Below are 16,512 nucleotides of genomic sequence, written 5' to 3'. Positions count from 1 at the left end.
GAAGGGGATGTGCTCTCTTTTTTTATCAATACTGAGAAGGGAGAATAACCCAGGGGACTGTGGTTAGCCATGAATCACGTATGCAGTCAGCTGGGGGGCTGGTTCTCTTCCAGAGGTTTCTGCACCAGGTTAAAGAATTAGGGCTTCGTCCTCCTTCAAGTCACTTCAGCGTCACAGCAGTGAAAACCAGCAGCAGACAAAAACCTACTGTGTTAGAAATGCTCCGGTACTAGGTGAAAAGCTGGAAGGTGGCACCTGTTTCATAGGTATGTACCTTTAGCCTACAGCTACAGCTTTTGTCTGGTTGACCCCTTATATAAGCAAAAAGTCCAGACCCATTTCTGTAAACTCGTATTATCCATTCATCTCCCAGTAAGACAGTCTCCATATTTCACCCTTGCTCTGACTAGAGTTACTTGTTAATCCTGAGCTAAGTTTAGAAGAGTGAACATACTACACAAGGCTTATATCAGCTAGTTCAAGTCCTTTAGCAGCTGGTTACTTTGTCAATTCACTTAATGAAAGAGGAAAAAAAGAAATTTTGACTCTCCTTCCTACTTTTTTCTTCTTACAAGTGTTAGACTCGAACACTTTACTTTTCTTCATATATGCATCAACATTTTTCATAATTGCTCAAATTCAAGTTCAAAAGTTACATGTTTAAGCACCTTAGAAGCAAAGACATTTTTAGAAACATTACCTAACATTTTGGAGGGTTTATTGCCTGCTTTTTTTCTTATGGAAGTCATGCAGTTGGAATCTGAAAAGTGGTTATCCACAGGAGTATCCACTTGCTATTTTGAGGTGGTAATTCCGAGTCATGCCATTATGACACAGTATTGAAAAATATTAAAATTAATATAGAAAAAATTACTGATAGTTTTTCAAGTAGTTAATACTGCCATCATCATTGTAGCATTTCATACCTGTTTTCTACACAAGCCATCCAAATCATGTGATCTACATTTTAAATATCAGGCATAATCTAGAAAGAAATGATATTATACAGAAATATTTATATGCTCTTATCTGGCCAAGGCCAAAGAATAATACAGTGTCTCATCAGACCTACAGCAAATTGTTTTCCCTAGCAGCAAGATGAAGCATGCAAGAGTCCCCAAACTCCTGAGTTTTACCACGTCTTCCGCCTTTCTTTCTGAAGGTTTCCCTGGACTGCATGTTCATGCACAAACGTGGGGTTAATGTCTAAAGAAAACATGGAGCATGCCCATGGACACAAGGGGAATTGGTGAGAAATGTAAATTTCAGCAAGCAAAGAAGATAATGGAGGTGCTGAAATGAAAGGTCATGTTTCAGATGAGGTAATTGCCTTGTGATGTTAGTGTGCAATGGGATGGTTTTAGGGAGGGTAGGGAAGAGAGAGAGAGGACAGTGCAGGGGTGATGCCTTGAGGCTCATTTCAGGAGTTAGCAGTTGGTGAAGGCAAGTCACTGCTCTGTTGAGCTCTGACACCAAACAAATATCTAGGTTCTTCTCTTACTATCTCTGGAAATGATAATTACAGCTCATTAGATATATTCTGATTACACATTTATTGTTGGGAAACAATAGAATAGAATGAAAAGCAAATGAGCTTATCTAAAGAACAGGGTTACTTTGAGTAGTACAATTGAAAAAAAAAATATAAATTTTCCTGTTTAACCATTTTCCAAATGAAAGGGTTTTCTTTTGCTTCCAATGCAAAGTAGGTTTGTTTTGAAACTTTAGTTGAATTGTGAGGGGAAAAAACCCCAGATATTTAACAGGTCAAATGGCAAACAGCATGAACCATTCAGTTGACCTGTATGCTATTTCATGTTTATTAATGTTTTCAACATCATGGCTTTTCATCCTATTTTGGTCTGGCTAGCCATTTTGTTGTCTATGCGGAGCACGTTAAGAAGATCAATGACTATTTAGAGAGGTTCTGTTCTACTTGTGCTTAGAGCGCCTGACTTTTTATATATTTGCTGCTTTCTGAAGCAAAGTAAATGAGAAAGTTAAACTTTTTCTTTGGGTTACCTGCTCTGAATGGGATAGAGATGCGGCAGGTATTATAGGTGACTGGACATTTTGAATTCCGGAATATCCATTGTTTTTTGTTTCAGCCATCAGAATACATAAGACCATAGTTTGGTTTCTGGTGTCCACTTGTAAACAGAGAGGGTGGATACAGTGGCATAATAAAGATAACATTTCTTTAGAGTTAACAGAATGCCATGGTGACACCTGATACAAATCCTGTCTACTTCTGGTTCAAACATGGCACTGAAACAAGAGTAAGAGCAATGCCGTATGTCTGTTCCCCTCCTCCCTCCGTGTTTCATAGTCTGAAGTCACCCAAATTCAGGGTCTGGGGACTGCTGAACCCTTGCAAAAGAGGTAGGTTACTGGTTGATGCCAGACTCAAAATACTGGGCTTTCTTCCCTTGTAAGTAAGTCTCCCATCTTAAGGTAGATCACTTTAACTATTAATTAAAAATTAAACTCTCGCCCACTAGGTCTGCTTCTGGAAAAGGGAAGGAAAAAGGAAAATAACTGAAACCTCAAATAGAGGATTCACTTCCATCATTAAATTTTATAAGGTGATATGTGACATATAAAAGCCTGTATTGGTAGCTTGGGATCACATGCTTGTGTTTCTGCTCTCTCTCGTCTGGAATGAGCTTGGACTATCTGTGTTATGGTTTGGACTGGAGATGGTTTTTCCCTTTCTCTTAAATTGGTGACTACAGGATGTGGCAGTTCTGATTATACTGAAAATTGCTATAATTGTTATCAGGCAATAAACATTCAATATATTTTTGTAAGATGTAGAGCTTAGTGGAAGTTTTCCAGTATTTGAGAAAATAACTGGAAGCAAAATGGTAAGGATACAAATTGAATTGGGACTTTGAATACTGAGAAAGTTGGCTGCCTTATTCTGTTATGAAACTGAGGATTACTGTAACACTCACAGCAATGCAAGACATGTTCTCAGCTAAGAATGAATATGAATGTCTTTTTCGTATAAAACCACATTGTAAGTAGTGCAGGAATGCATACCTGTCATAAGCATAACTGCTGTACAGAAAACAGAACAGGAATGTGAATTAAATGTTCTTACAAAGGACAGAATTTTCCTCTTCGGTTCTCTCATAGGCCATATATGGGCAACTTCTATCAAATGAGCCTGCAATAAAAACTCTGTATTGTGCATTCACCTTTAAAGCAACCAAAAGGTAACACTTGTATAATTTAGGTGAGAGCTCTTATTTATTACTCTGAAATTACAGTACTTTTTAAAGTACTCCGTATGTGTAGATGGGAGTGAAGATTCTTAAGTTGTTAACATTTGATCTCCTGTTATAATTAATCAGATCCAGAATGTGGCTTAAATAATGTGTTTATATAGTGTTGTCTAAGAGTTTTACTTACAATCCTGCTTTGAAACTGTTTGTATTGAACGGGACTAAATATAGGTGCACTCTTTTTCTTTTTGATAAAACACATTTCCACCGGATGTTCCTCTTACTTTATTTTAAGAATTGATGATTTTAGAAAAGGTAAAGCTAATTCAGAAATCCTGTAAGTATTTTATTGGCCTAGTAATACCCATAACTCACTCACTTGAAACATTGCAGGATGGGAATTAGGTTCTTGGATTAAAAAGCTCCCTTTTAAAATAAACAGGAGGAAACATAGGGGAGAGACAGAAGAGTGTAACTTGTTTAACATTTAACAAGCCTCTTGATCCATTTTCTGGACCAGTTGCCATGCTTTTGAAGAGAAATGCAATCACATTAGATATGGGGGTGGTTTTCATGCACTGGGGGTTGAGAGAATTTTGGTTCTTTACAGAAGCAGGAATGTGAATGCTTGGCTCTGCCTCTAGGGTGATTTTTTGACCATTTTTCTGAGTACATCTGGGAGAAATCCAGACCTCACTGAAATCAGTGAGTCTTTGCTCATTGCCTTTAACAGGGCCAGGATTTTGTCTCTGAATGTTCAAGCTTTCAGTCACTGGCCAGCTCCAGTGGAGCTACATTTAAGCTTTTCTTTTTTACTACCGCAAGTTGCCTCATCCTGGCCCTAGACAGCAAAATGACTCCCAAGAAATTTTCTTTCTGGAAAGTATATCATTGATGATCTTAGCATGGACTCTTGTTAGCTGAAGCACACCAAGATTTTGATGAAAGACTGGGGGCCCAGTAATAAAGTCTGAACATTTGCTAGGTGGTGGATTATATTAGGCTGTGTTGGGTCAAAGCGCTGTCTTGTAAATCTTGGCCAACCAGTGGGAAGCTTCTGCACGGGATCCTGACGTTAAACAGAGGGCCTCAGTCCATACTGGGATCTCTGACAATGCTGTAACAAAAGTAGCAGTGATAATGGATCATGCAGGAGAGGTGATTTGAAATCTGTGGGTCTTTAACAGAATGAGGGTTTGCTTTATACTACCTCTGCAGAGAGAGAGAGAGAGACACACACACACACAACTGATGCAAATTCGTTCAGCTTGGTCCTCTGACGTGCTTGTCTCCAAAATGGTTTGAGTGAAACAATTTACAGAAGTCAACTCAGAGATGTGGGAACTTAAGACATGTTTTTCAAAGTCTCAGTGGTGTTTAGATATAACCTTGTTGCAGACCAGTGGATCTTGAGGTTCCTGATGCCTAATTTGTGCCTGAAAGAATGGAGCTGGATACCAAAGTCATCTACCTACTGATAAGCAAAGGTAAAGAGGCATTTCAGTGTTCCTGTGCATTGCCTATGCCTGACTTCTGGGCTCTGCTTTTTGGAAGAGAAATTTTCAAATTCAAGGTAGGTGCCAGAAGCTATCGCAGACACTGAATAATGGTGCCAAAGAATGGGTTTGCAGGTGACTGGGAGTTGAGTTTTTCCATTTGCCTATCAGGCTGCCGTTTGGTCCCTGCCTGAGACCTGGATGTGGGATTCCTGGTTTGGACATCTCTGATGAGGTTATACATAGGAGGCTGGTGCTGGAGATGCTCGGGAGGCCAAGGTGACCTGACAGCAGGTGGGTCAGGCAGTGCCCTGCCTGCGCAGACTGCTCAAAACACTCACGCCAGTATGTTGTCTCTGTTCAGTTTGTGTTCCCTCTACTTACCATTGGGTTGCCATCTTTTCAGGTCTGACCTGGAGTTTGTGAATTACTTTCTCTGGATTGCTTTAAGGAATACTGTGTTTGAATGAAAAGTGAATTCCATAAATCATTCCCCTGTGATGTATCTTCAGTGGAAGAGGAAGCTGTCTTCTAAGACAAATCAAATATCATCATTCATCACAATGGTTATGTTCAGATTTCAAGTTACCCTCCTAATACAGTTATAAATCTGTTGCACGGTCATCTGGTGGTTGCATATTAGTAATGTTTCCCAGAAGTTTCCGCTAGTGGCAGTATGTTCCATAATTTTGGGGGGGTTATATAAAATTCTGAGGTTGGTTGTGATCTCATTTTGTTATCTTGCATAGTTACTGGAGAGCATAAAGAAACAGGTGGTGGTATGCAGTCTTTCTGATAATACGGGAGAGTTGAAAAGGTAATTTTAAGTTGTACTGAGTGCAGAAGGAGGTAAAATACATTGGAAGTTTGGTTTTGTTTTTTTTTTTTTTGAAAGAGCAGAGCTCTAGAGTGGACACTGTCTAACCTATGGTTTTCAGTCACTTTAAGATAAGCAAAGATTTAGAGTTCTGAATATTCTGAGTATATGAAAGTGTATGTTTAAAAAGTAAGCCTTCAAGAAGACACGTAATTTGCCCCTACTAGCTTCCTCTCAAAATTAGTAATGTGTTTTGAATTAAACACATTCAAACAACATATGTGTCTGCAGAAACTACTCCAGTTTCCACTATGTGTTGTCGGCTTGCCACGCTGTCATTCAAGTCTTGAGTCTGATGCAGTAAATAATAGAAACATTATTTTTACTTTCCCTAGTCCCTTACCAGCCTGCTGTGTGTTAGCCACACAAGTAACTCTGTGGCAGGTCAAAAGGAAAGTTGGCAACTTCACAGTTAGGACACCTCTCTGCAAACAACATAGGCTATTCCCACCTTTTTCCTGGATGGCACTGCAGTTTCCAGGTCCTTGTGACTCCTGTGACTTTTTCCTCCTCTGCTGAGTCTCTGCCTGTGCCTTGGGCTTCTTGGATCCTCTGTTCCTCTACCTACAAGAAGCGGCTAGAGGCAGGTCTGAGAGGGAAGGCAAAGCGCTGCTTGCGAGTGGACAGTGCGTTTCAGATAAAAGAGTGAAGGATGTGACGCTGCTCAATATATTACTCCAGGAGGGGTGTGCTGGAGCCAGGAAAATCCAGCTTGTACAGACTGGCTCTGCTTTCCTTTCACCCCCTCCTGTGAGTAATGCAAGTTGTTTATTTCTTCATCCCTGCCCTTGCAGAGAACAACTAGGCGTTCATTTCTTTTCACACCTCCTCCTCTCCTAGACGTCTCTTTGTTCCTTGAAGAAGCAGGAAGGGACAGGAGAAGGGAAAAACTGCAAGGAAAACACTACATTTGTTCACTGGATCACAAGCCAGGGGGGTCAGAACCAGATGACCTGCCTGAGCAGAGGGAAGAGCAGGACACTGTGGCAGGTAGAGTAAATGTCTCCCTGGCTGGGGCATGCAGCCCGCCCCAGGACCTCGCCTTCTTCCAGACCCAGAGCAGTGAAAGCCCCTTTGCTGTTGCGTTAGATTCCTTTGCTGCTGCCCGTGTGTTTCCGTACAACACCCTACTGGAGATGTCAGCTAGGATCAATTTTAAAATTAATTAGAACCTTAACTTCCATTTTCTTTAGTAGTTCTCTCTAGTAATATCATTCCTTTGTTTTTAAATTTCTAAGTAATTACTGAAATAGATGTTTATTTGATAATTTACAGTTTGAAGAGGGGTTTGAAAAGAAATCAATCTCATTAAATGGGAAGACACTATGTAATCTTCTCAGACATTCCAAGTTTCCTCTTAATATTTCAGTCTTTTTACTATTTACTTTGTATCTCTTTTCTTGAAAGTGTTTATTTTGGGAAGGTCAAAACAAAATTCTCCCTATGTCTCTCATCAGCTGTAAGATGAATGCATATAGTTGGAACAAGTTCCATTGAAACGCTCATGCAGAATAAACAAAGTCCTGACCAAAGGCTTGACTCATGATAGATCTTTAATGACTATTGTCATGAAAAAGTAGTTAACATCATATTCTCCACCGAAAAAAGGGTGTAGCTGTGCTGCGGAGTCAGCAACACGTCAAAATACGGGCAACCGAGGGAGAGATTCAAAGGGCAAGGATGATACGGAACCGATGGGCATTGGAAAGAACATTAGCAGCTGTGTGTTCATTAAAGAGGGCGATGCAAGTGTGCTGGGGAGGTCAAGTATGTCACGGGGAATTTCTGATGTTACGGGGTCAGGCTCTTTGGATGGAATCAGCCTACAGAAATGGGTATTACAGTAGGGTGTTGTAAGTATGTAGTCACCACTTAAGCTTTTGTAGGCTGCATCATACTACCCTTTGGTAAAGCAATTTTGCCTCAAATGTTCCTGTATTCTGCGGGAAATCTTGGGGATTGTTTTGGGAAGGGAGGTTTGGTATTTCTATAGATGGAGCTAGAGAGCAGCGAGATGCCTATGAAATTACTGCACATCCTTAAACAAAGCAGATCTGTTTCCACTGCTTTTTCTACTTGTGTGACAGTTCACGTAGCACTTGGCAGTCAACAAACGCTGCGTGCTGCTCTTGTCATCATGCGGTGGGGCAGGAAAACTGCTGACATGGAAAAGTGCAGACAAAATCAAGCAAAGTGATTCATGGCTTGGAAGGCTCTGTGTCCTGGGGAAAGATTAATCAAAACTGGCCTAAAGAGCTCAGGGATAGTAATATACATGCATATTATAGTTACTGGGTGATAGAAAAACATCTTTGGGTGACCTGGGCCAGATTCACAGATGCTATTTTAGGAGGTACATTTATTATTTTTTGCTGTTAAGAAAGGCCTCTCTTGTAAAAGTCTAATCTCTCTATGAGTGAGGGGCTGGAAAACCTGCATTGTATAGCTTACAGACCTATGGCATTCACAAACAGTCCTAAGAAGGACTGAGTGGAAAGTCCTAGAAAATTACACTTTCAGGCCATTGCTTAGTGAAGGAAAGATGCTATGAGAGCTGTGGGACAAGCTTATCAAAAGGAAATAAAACACTTTGGTCCTTGAAGAGTTCAAGTATCTGCGAGTGGTTCAGACTGTGATCTCATTCTGTGTGGCAGTGAAAAATAAAAATTCTCATTTTAATTTCAGTGCTATATGATAAATGATACATTTTGGAAGGTAAGCATTTATATTTCTGTAGCCCTAACTACCTTTAAGATGAAGAAGACAGTGATTGGAATGATCTCAGAGATTTGGTACTAGTTAGAAGAGTAAGAAAGAAAACATCCTTTTAACTAATGGGAAAATATATAAACAGATGATCTGAGAGGAGGGAATGTTTTACACTAAATTTCTAAGGGAATGGATCTAATAAAATCATTCACTGAGTATCATTAGAGAATTTTTTTCAAAGAAACTTCTGAAATCATTGGCTAATTTTAACTGAATTAAGTGCCACTATTTTCTCAAAATTATGAAGTTCCTGTTTATTGTGAGAAAACTAGAGCTAGGAAAGACAGTAGTCCATTTTCCATAGAAGGAAAAGTTTCAGCACCCATATCCTGGCCAAGCAATCGGCACACACAGTGTTCGGAAACAAGCACGGTGTGTACTGCCTCTTGCTTGACCTGAAGCTGATGGATATGGGAGGGATGGGGGACAGTGTGGATTGCAGGGAGGGGAATTTATCAAAGGAGTGTGGAAAAGGGGCTTGGGCTGTTGCAGTACAGAGAGGGGAATGATGCAAGCCACAAATCTGTAGGAAACCAGGCTTTATTAGTTCCACTGCTTTTGGAACAACTTGTTTAAACTTCCCTTGTAGGTAATTAACTTTCTAATGGCACTGTGAGATAGGCCACCTGCAGAACCCTTGGGCAGGGGGATTCACAAGCATGTACGGTTCAAAATAGGGCCTCATGGAAAACTAGGCAAAAGTGTGTTAGAATAATATTTACATTCAGTAGCATTAAGTACATCTGTTTGTTATTAGTGGGAGGCTGAACTGGCTAAAAATCTTCCACAAGAGAGTGACCCAGCAGCAGAAGGCCAGGTACCTCTGACAGCTTTTCTACAGCTACCAATAGAGCTATTTTCAAAAGCACGACAAGATTTCCCTCTCAACGTCGATTTGAATACAAAGGAGATCAAATTTTGATCACTGGAATATATAGATGTTCAGTTCTGTCCCTTTAGGTCTTTAGGTTTTGTACTTATTGTCTCTGTTACTCCCATGTTTACATGGGTGTGAAGTTTTCATACAAACTAAGGGAGTACAGCTCTGGTTGAAATCCATGCAAGCCAAAGATGGTCAGCCTGTTTGAAAAATCAGGGGTGATAGATGACAGTATTAAACCTAGTAATTTTAAAATTCCCGAGAATATTATTCAATGGAAAAATATTATTGCATCTTGTTTAGTCAAACAAAGACACAGAACATGAGATTTTTGTTTGTGTAATTCAGTTTAGTACTCTTGAACTTTGGTATCTGAAGACTGTACACATAATTGCTAACAAGGATTACTGATTTCAACATAGTTGAAATGTTGATGATTTAAGCTACCTGGAAATAATATTTAACTTCAAGTGGGAAAGCTTTGGCATAACTAAGAACAGAGTTTAGATCTTTCAATCCTATGTCTTAGACATATGTTATGTATGTGTGCGTACGCACAAAATGGTATTAAGGAGACGGGCTATTCTTGCTTAGGGTTTAGGAATTCCACTGACCTGGAATTCAGGCTATTGGGTTAAATGTCCTTTTCCACTATGGATTTGTTCAACATAAAATTTAGTAACCTCCCCCCTAACTTGCAACTCTTATCTGTTTGTTATCTATATCTCTTTCTCTTTTCTCTTTAGATTTGTAAGAGCCTGAAGGACAAGGAAGAAAAGATGTTCTGTATATGTGTGTTTATACGTAACACACAGCACACAAAACCATGGAGACCCCCCACCTTTGCTAATCAGCTCTTTCAAATCTTAAGTATCCACAAGTTGCAAAGAGATTTCTAACTCTGAAATCTGTTATTGCAAACTCTTCTTTAACCACAGATTATTGTTGTCTTTCCTCTAAATTATTAAAAACGTCTCCATCCAGCCCCTTTGCAGGTTTCCTTCAGCTTTCACTTTAGATTCACACTCACTGTCAAGAACTGCCTTGCTCTCTGGTCTAGTGTCTGCTGTCTCCAATCACTGAACGTTTGTGTCGACTGGGATTTCCTGGCCAGTCTACATCTTAAGTGGTTTTCATGGTACAAATGTGCTTAGACATTATGTTACAGCTTTGTCTCGCACCTATAAATTCTTGTGCTGCACACTCTTTGGGATGAAGGATTCTCAGGCTATTTTGCTTGGATAGCATATTGAAAGCCTGACATAAATGGTAGAGCTCAGTTCTGCTGCCCAGCCACAGGCACCCATGTTTTTAGAATTCCCTAGTGTGTGTGAGACAGCTCTGTGGGACTAGCGGGCATCATACAGGAGCTTTGAAGGACTCATGTGCCCCTCGAAAAGTGTGTCCTACCTGTTGGAGACCAGGGGATGCCCAAAGGTATCTCTGGTGGCACTCAGCACTGTTACACGCTTACCTCAAATCATAGAAGCAGACATTTATTAATTATGTAGCTTCCTACAGTTAAAACCTGCCTCATGGAAATAATTCCTGAAGAGAGGACAAAGCAAAAAGTCCTTTTGATTTGACCGAATCTGGAAGAAATCTATCATCTCAGTTATGCTCCAAGAGAAATGAGCATTGGGAAGTAAAACATCTCCAAAGAGAATTAACACAATAGCAACAGATGTAAAGAGCTGTGTGTCTGGAGCTTAGCAGCAGAAGTACCCACCTTATCATGAGACTCAGAGTGTTGTTTTGTGGTTTAGGAAAAGCAAGTAAGTATGACCAAAATGACTGCCCTTTGGGAAGATGGAGTCAAAGGGCACATGCTTGAGAGCCACAAATATGAGCTATTCAAAAAGCAAACAAAGACCTCTAAACTAAAACGTGCAGGTGACTGAAAAGGTCACCCTGTGAAAAGCACAGAGTGAAGCAAAGGAAGGTGATGAGGTGTGTTTGAAACAGTGGCCTCATCTCCTGTGTAAGTGCACTAGATGAGGAGCAATGTGGGTCAGTAGATCCCACACTGAAGTTGCGATCCTCCAAGCTCCTCCAGTCTGCATGAGGCCTTGGGACACAGCTGCTCATTTAATGACTAGTAATTTGGGTGGGTAACGTGTTCAAAATGTTGGTTTCTAGAACTGTGCTATTTAAACAGTGCAGAATGGCAAGACTTTGAAACCAATCTTAACATTTTATAAGCTGTGTAGCTGCCTGAAAAAAGGAAGCAAATATTAATTCAAAAATAGGAGACCACCTACTTAAAATGTAACCCTGCAAGACAAGCATTTCTTAAATAAACTCAAATGCAAGTAGTGAGTCACCCTTTTGCTTCTATAAATTTTTGTGTAATGTTTCTATTGAAAGTCCTTTGGTTTCAGAAAGGTATGGACCTGATTCTCTGCTTTCTCGTACTAACTCCTATTAGTACCATGTAGATAGATTACTCATTCAAGGACTTAGTCATTGAAGGACTTATTCCTCTCCATCTCCCTGTGAGCTGAAAGCTTCTACTCTGATGTTGTGCTCTCTGATACCAGCTCAAGGCAGTGCTGCCACTTGTTTCCTGTAAACCCTTTTCATGCTCGTGTGAAAGCTGTAGGCTCTGCTGAAATCAGACATCCTTTTTCAAACCAAGTTTTATATAAGTAAGATAAACTGGGTTCCGCTCAGACCTACCAGGCCTGCTCTAGTATGCTTGCTTTTCAGTGTGCTGATTTATTTTCTTTACTCCAGCTTTTTTCTCTCCCTTTTTTTTTTTTTTCCGTTCTCTGTCAGTTACAACTATTTTGATGAGTCTCATTTTGTTATGTGTGGTCACTTATCTGTTGCAACCCACTTACTGGCTTCCACATGTTGCTAAAATGTGTTTGGAAGAGGGGATTAAGTTACTGTTTCTAGCTGTGAGTTTGTTTGGTCACTTGGACACGTTCACTGGGATGTGAGATCCTAGAGTCCATACAGAGCCTTCCAACTGGAGATTTTCTATTTTCTTTCCTCACTGTGGGGGACCTCACACAGGCTTCCCCTGTGAGCCCTGCTGCAAGGGAATGCATGTAGCATCACAGCTTTACTAGAGCAAGGTGAAATCTCTTCAACCCAGCTTCTGGTATTCACTGCCTTTGGGATGCCTTGAGATGCCTTCCCCCAGAGGTAAAAGAGAGAAACAGGGGTCATGAAAGGTCTCTCAAAACTCTTAACGACTATTGCAGGAAACTTTTCTTGAATAATTCTTTACAAAACTGGTTCAGTGAGTGAATCCCATCCTTACTTTTGTTTGAGTTAAAATTGGGGAAGCAGGAATTCAAATAGAATGTTTGGCTATGAGTGATCCAAAAAGCTGCAGAGTTTCCCGGGGTTTTTTTAATGGATGTTCCCCATTAGAATTATTTCCTACTAATTACAGTGCTACTTTGAGAATGTAAGTAAGTGTTGTAAGCATTGACTAGGTCATGTTTGAGTCAAATCTGTTTCCTTGTGAATGTTGTGACTGATTTAGATTCTATTCTTCTTTACCAGCTTTTTGCTGATGCCTTCATATGACCATTTTTTGTACTTAAGCGTGTTTGGGGAAGATGACTTTTCTTGTGATTCTTAGCAGTTCATAAAAATAAACAACATGCAATGCGTTTGTTTTTGTACAAACAGGGATATTTACATTATACGGCTCTGTATAGTCGGCTTTGGGCATAGCTTTGGGACTGAAGAGTTAAGGCAGAGGCAGAGATGAAGAATCTGTTTAATCTGCTTGATTATTTCAAGCCAAGTAAATATACCTAAGCAACACAGAAAAGAGAAGACAACTCTTTGGTGTCCCCCCCCAGTGGTGTTTTCCATGGATTATGCACCACGCCTCAAGTATCAGCAGCGGGGCCACATGCTGTGGTAGGAGAACCACCTTCACAGACAAGTGTAGCATTATGCACAACATGAATTCATGCAGGTTTGTCCTTTCTAGCCTGTTTCAAATAGACTGCTCTTCTGGGTTTTCTACAGTTTTGTTCTTCCAATACCCTTGGAAGATACATTAATTTCTTTTGCATGACATTGCATGAGATTGAACTCAGCAGTTTTCCAAGACATCTGGTAACGGAATTATGAAATTAAAAAAACCAAGAGAAGCTGCTGTGTTCTTTACAAATGTTGTCTATGACACAGCAATAAATGGATGTTAATGAAATGGAAACCAGTGAATTCAGTCTCTGCTCTTGAGTGGTAAAGTATCTGAATATTTATAGTAGCATTTTATCTGAAGAACTGGGTATGATTTGATGGAATATGCAGTGGCTTCCTGAAACCACTGGGCACCTAAATAACTGAACGAGTGTGTCGTGAGTTTGAATGTAACTTTCACATCTAGGACTGTGTATGTACAGGCAATTACTTGTGTGAACGCGCAGAGGAAAACAGAATGTAATGTCTGCTAGGCAGCCAATAAACTTGAATTATATCTTTCTGTCTCCCTCAGCCAGGAAGTCACCCAGCTATTTTAAAACCTCTATCCATGAACCTGGTCAGACATAAGGCTCTTTCTTGAGGAAAAAAAGGACAGCAAAAGATTTAAAATATCTTGAAATTTCCTACCTCTGTTTATCTCTTGCTGCCTCTTTCCTTCTGTCGGAGGGCTTACAGGCTTTTCCAGCCTAAAGGCAAGAGTCCAGGAATTCTTTCCAGAAGTCCTCCATTTTAAAGGGGTCCCTATGTAACAAGTAGGCAATCAGTGAATCTTTCACTCAAGTTTTTTACCGCTGACCTGTGGTCCATCTCTTGGCAGGTTCCTAGGAAGTTTGCTAATATTTAGATACTAGAGGATGGTGATGACAGTCAGATGACAGCAGTTTGTCACTAGAGTTGTCACTGCTCGCTGGAGTACTAGACCGTGGGGAAACATGGGTGTGTGAACTGTTCTCTGTCACCTGCACTTTGCAAATGTAAAAATGAAGATTTAAAGTTTTGATCTCTTAAAGGTTTCACATGGAATCTACTTCTGGGTTTTCCTTCTGTTTATTGCTGTAAAAGAAAGCTGAGCAGGTTAGTTAAATCCCTGGCCTTTAATGTGGGCAATCAGGGTTCATTTCCTAGCTCCAGTACAGATATAAGATGGGATTTTCAACAAGTTACTCAAAACTTGATCATATAGTAGTAACTGTGTTTAACACGTGTATTTTAAGGTAGTGTCTTTAACTTGTACAACCCATAGCACAAATGAAAGTCTGTCTTCAAGAATTACCTGAAATTATAGAAAAGACAATTGTAAAACGAAAATCATTCCCTATGATATCTGATATCCTGTTACTGTATGTATGCAATATCTTTGTAGCAAACTAATAAACAGCTACGTGCTGATGAAGGGAAATAGCAAAAAGATATGGAAGGGCCATGTGAAAGCAGGAGAGGAAAGAGGCAGAAAAGCAGAGTCAGAGAAAAAAACAATAGATGATAGAGATCTGGGCCGGTCACTAAGTCTTTGATGTTCCTTATTTGTCTCTAATGCTGGAATTTAAGTTTCTTTACATTCATATGACTGATGCCCAGGGCAGAGGGAAATCCATCCTTTGCTCTGTGTGGTCAGAATGCCCCTCCTCTGTTCTGTGCATTGATTTACATTCCTATCACTGCAAAAACGTTGCTTAATTTCTGAGAAGCAGCAGCATATTATCCTTGTTGGGTTCATGAGAGCTTCAAATTTGCATTAAGCACCCTTAGATCTAGTGACTGGTGGACACTTGGGTATAAACCCCAGAATCATGTATATGAGACTGTTAACTTCTTTTACTGTTTTTTTTTTTTGGGGGTTTTTTTTTTTTTTTTTTTGGTAATAAAAACCCAACTCACCAAAACCTAACCAGAAACTAAAAGCAAAACTGGAGGACCTTCCCATGGCTTGTGTAGATGTTTACTTGTATCTTTGTGACAGTGCTACCATTCACATGGGAAGAGCTTAAACTATGAAGTCTTTCCAACACTCCAGAGACGTTATTTTTAGTAATAGCTTGAATCCTCTGCACCCTTTCCCATCAGTTACTGAAAGGATTGTGGAGAACAAGGGTCTGGGAAGTTCCTGGATCCTCTTATTACTTCAGGAGTGCTAGCCAAAGTCAAAACATCTTGCCTGAAAGTAACAGCCCCACTCAGTAGATGTTTCTGGTATACCACATTGTCATTGTTCTCCTGTGCCAGGCTTTCACCCTCTAGGATCTGGAATGGGAAAACACCCCATTAACAGCTCACTTGGAGAGAGTTATGAAGCCAGTCTCTACCCAGCCCCATATTCCAATGATTGGCTGCAAACCTGTAAATCTGAATTATGCCATATGGTATTACACTATCAGGCATGACAAGGGAATCTATTGGCTCCTAGAAGAACAGTCTTTTAACACAGCAATGATCCCAGAACCTCAAGAAAAAAAAGAATAAAATCATTAATTCTCTTTAAGTGTGCTCATTAGAAATAGTTAGATAGTCTGAAATATGCTAAAGTTAAAAAACCGAAGACTTAGGAATTTTCTGGTGAAACACATTACATCAGAAAATTCCAGCTTGTGGAAACAGAAGCTGTCTGTGAGAAAAATACAGTTTAGCTAAGTCTCCTAATGTGAATTGTTTTAAAGAAGAGATTTGGAATTGACCTTTTTGGAAGAAAATTAATCCCTTTTTCAGAAAACTTTTTATTATGAAATCTTAATGTATACTCTTTCTTAAAAATTCTCTTGATCTGAATTTTTGTTCTGATTTGGAATGGAAAAAAAATTCAAAATATTGAAAAACCTTTACGGAGTAACAAAACAGATTCAACATAGTTGTTTTGAAGGTCCAAGCTCAGAGGTCATCTGATGAGTGAAAAAATAAGTTTTCCTTTCAAGCAGGCTGAGTTATCATGTCAGATTTCTTTATGCATATTTGATAATTCTATTAAATATTTTAAATGAAAAATAAGGATTTTTAATAAATGTGTTCATTTTAGTGTTGTTATTTCCTACCAGAAGCATAGAGAAGTTGCTTGCCACCAAGTAGCATTTATTAATAGTTGTGGAAGGATGAGTCATATGTTCATTTTACAGTTTTCTTAAGGATTATTGTCGAGGCATGCACCCGCTTAAAAATCTGTACTAAATGAGTGATCACAGTTTAATAGCAATGCATGTTTGTGCTAGAGGTGAAACTCCTTAAAATCCAGGAAAGAACTTGGGCTAGTCATGGGATATGTGCTGTCACATGTCTCTGCATGTTGTAGAGTTTCTGTTTCAGTCTGGATTTGGA

This window comes from Gavia stellata, chromosome 5 (assembly GCF_030936135.1).
Source record: "Gavia stellata isolate bGavSte3 chromosome 5, bGavSte3.hap2, whole genome shotgun sequence".
Taxonomy (NCBI): Eukaryota; Metazoa; Chordata; class Aves; order Gaviiformes; family Gaviidae; genus Gavia; species Gavia stellata.
The sequence above is the reverse complement of the archived record's forward strand: the minus strand, read 5'-3'. Positions refer to the sequence as shown.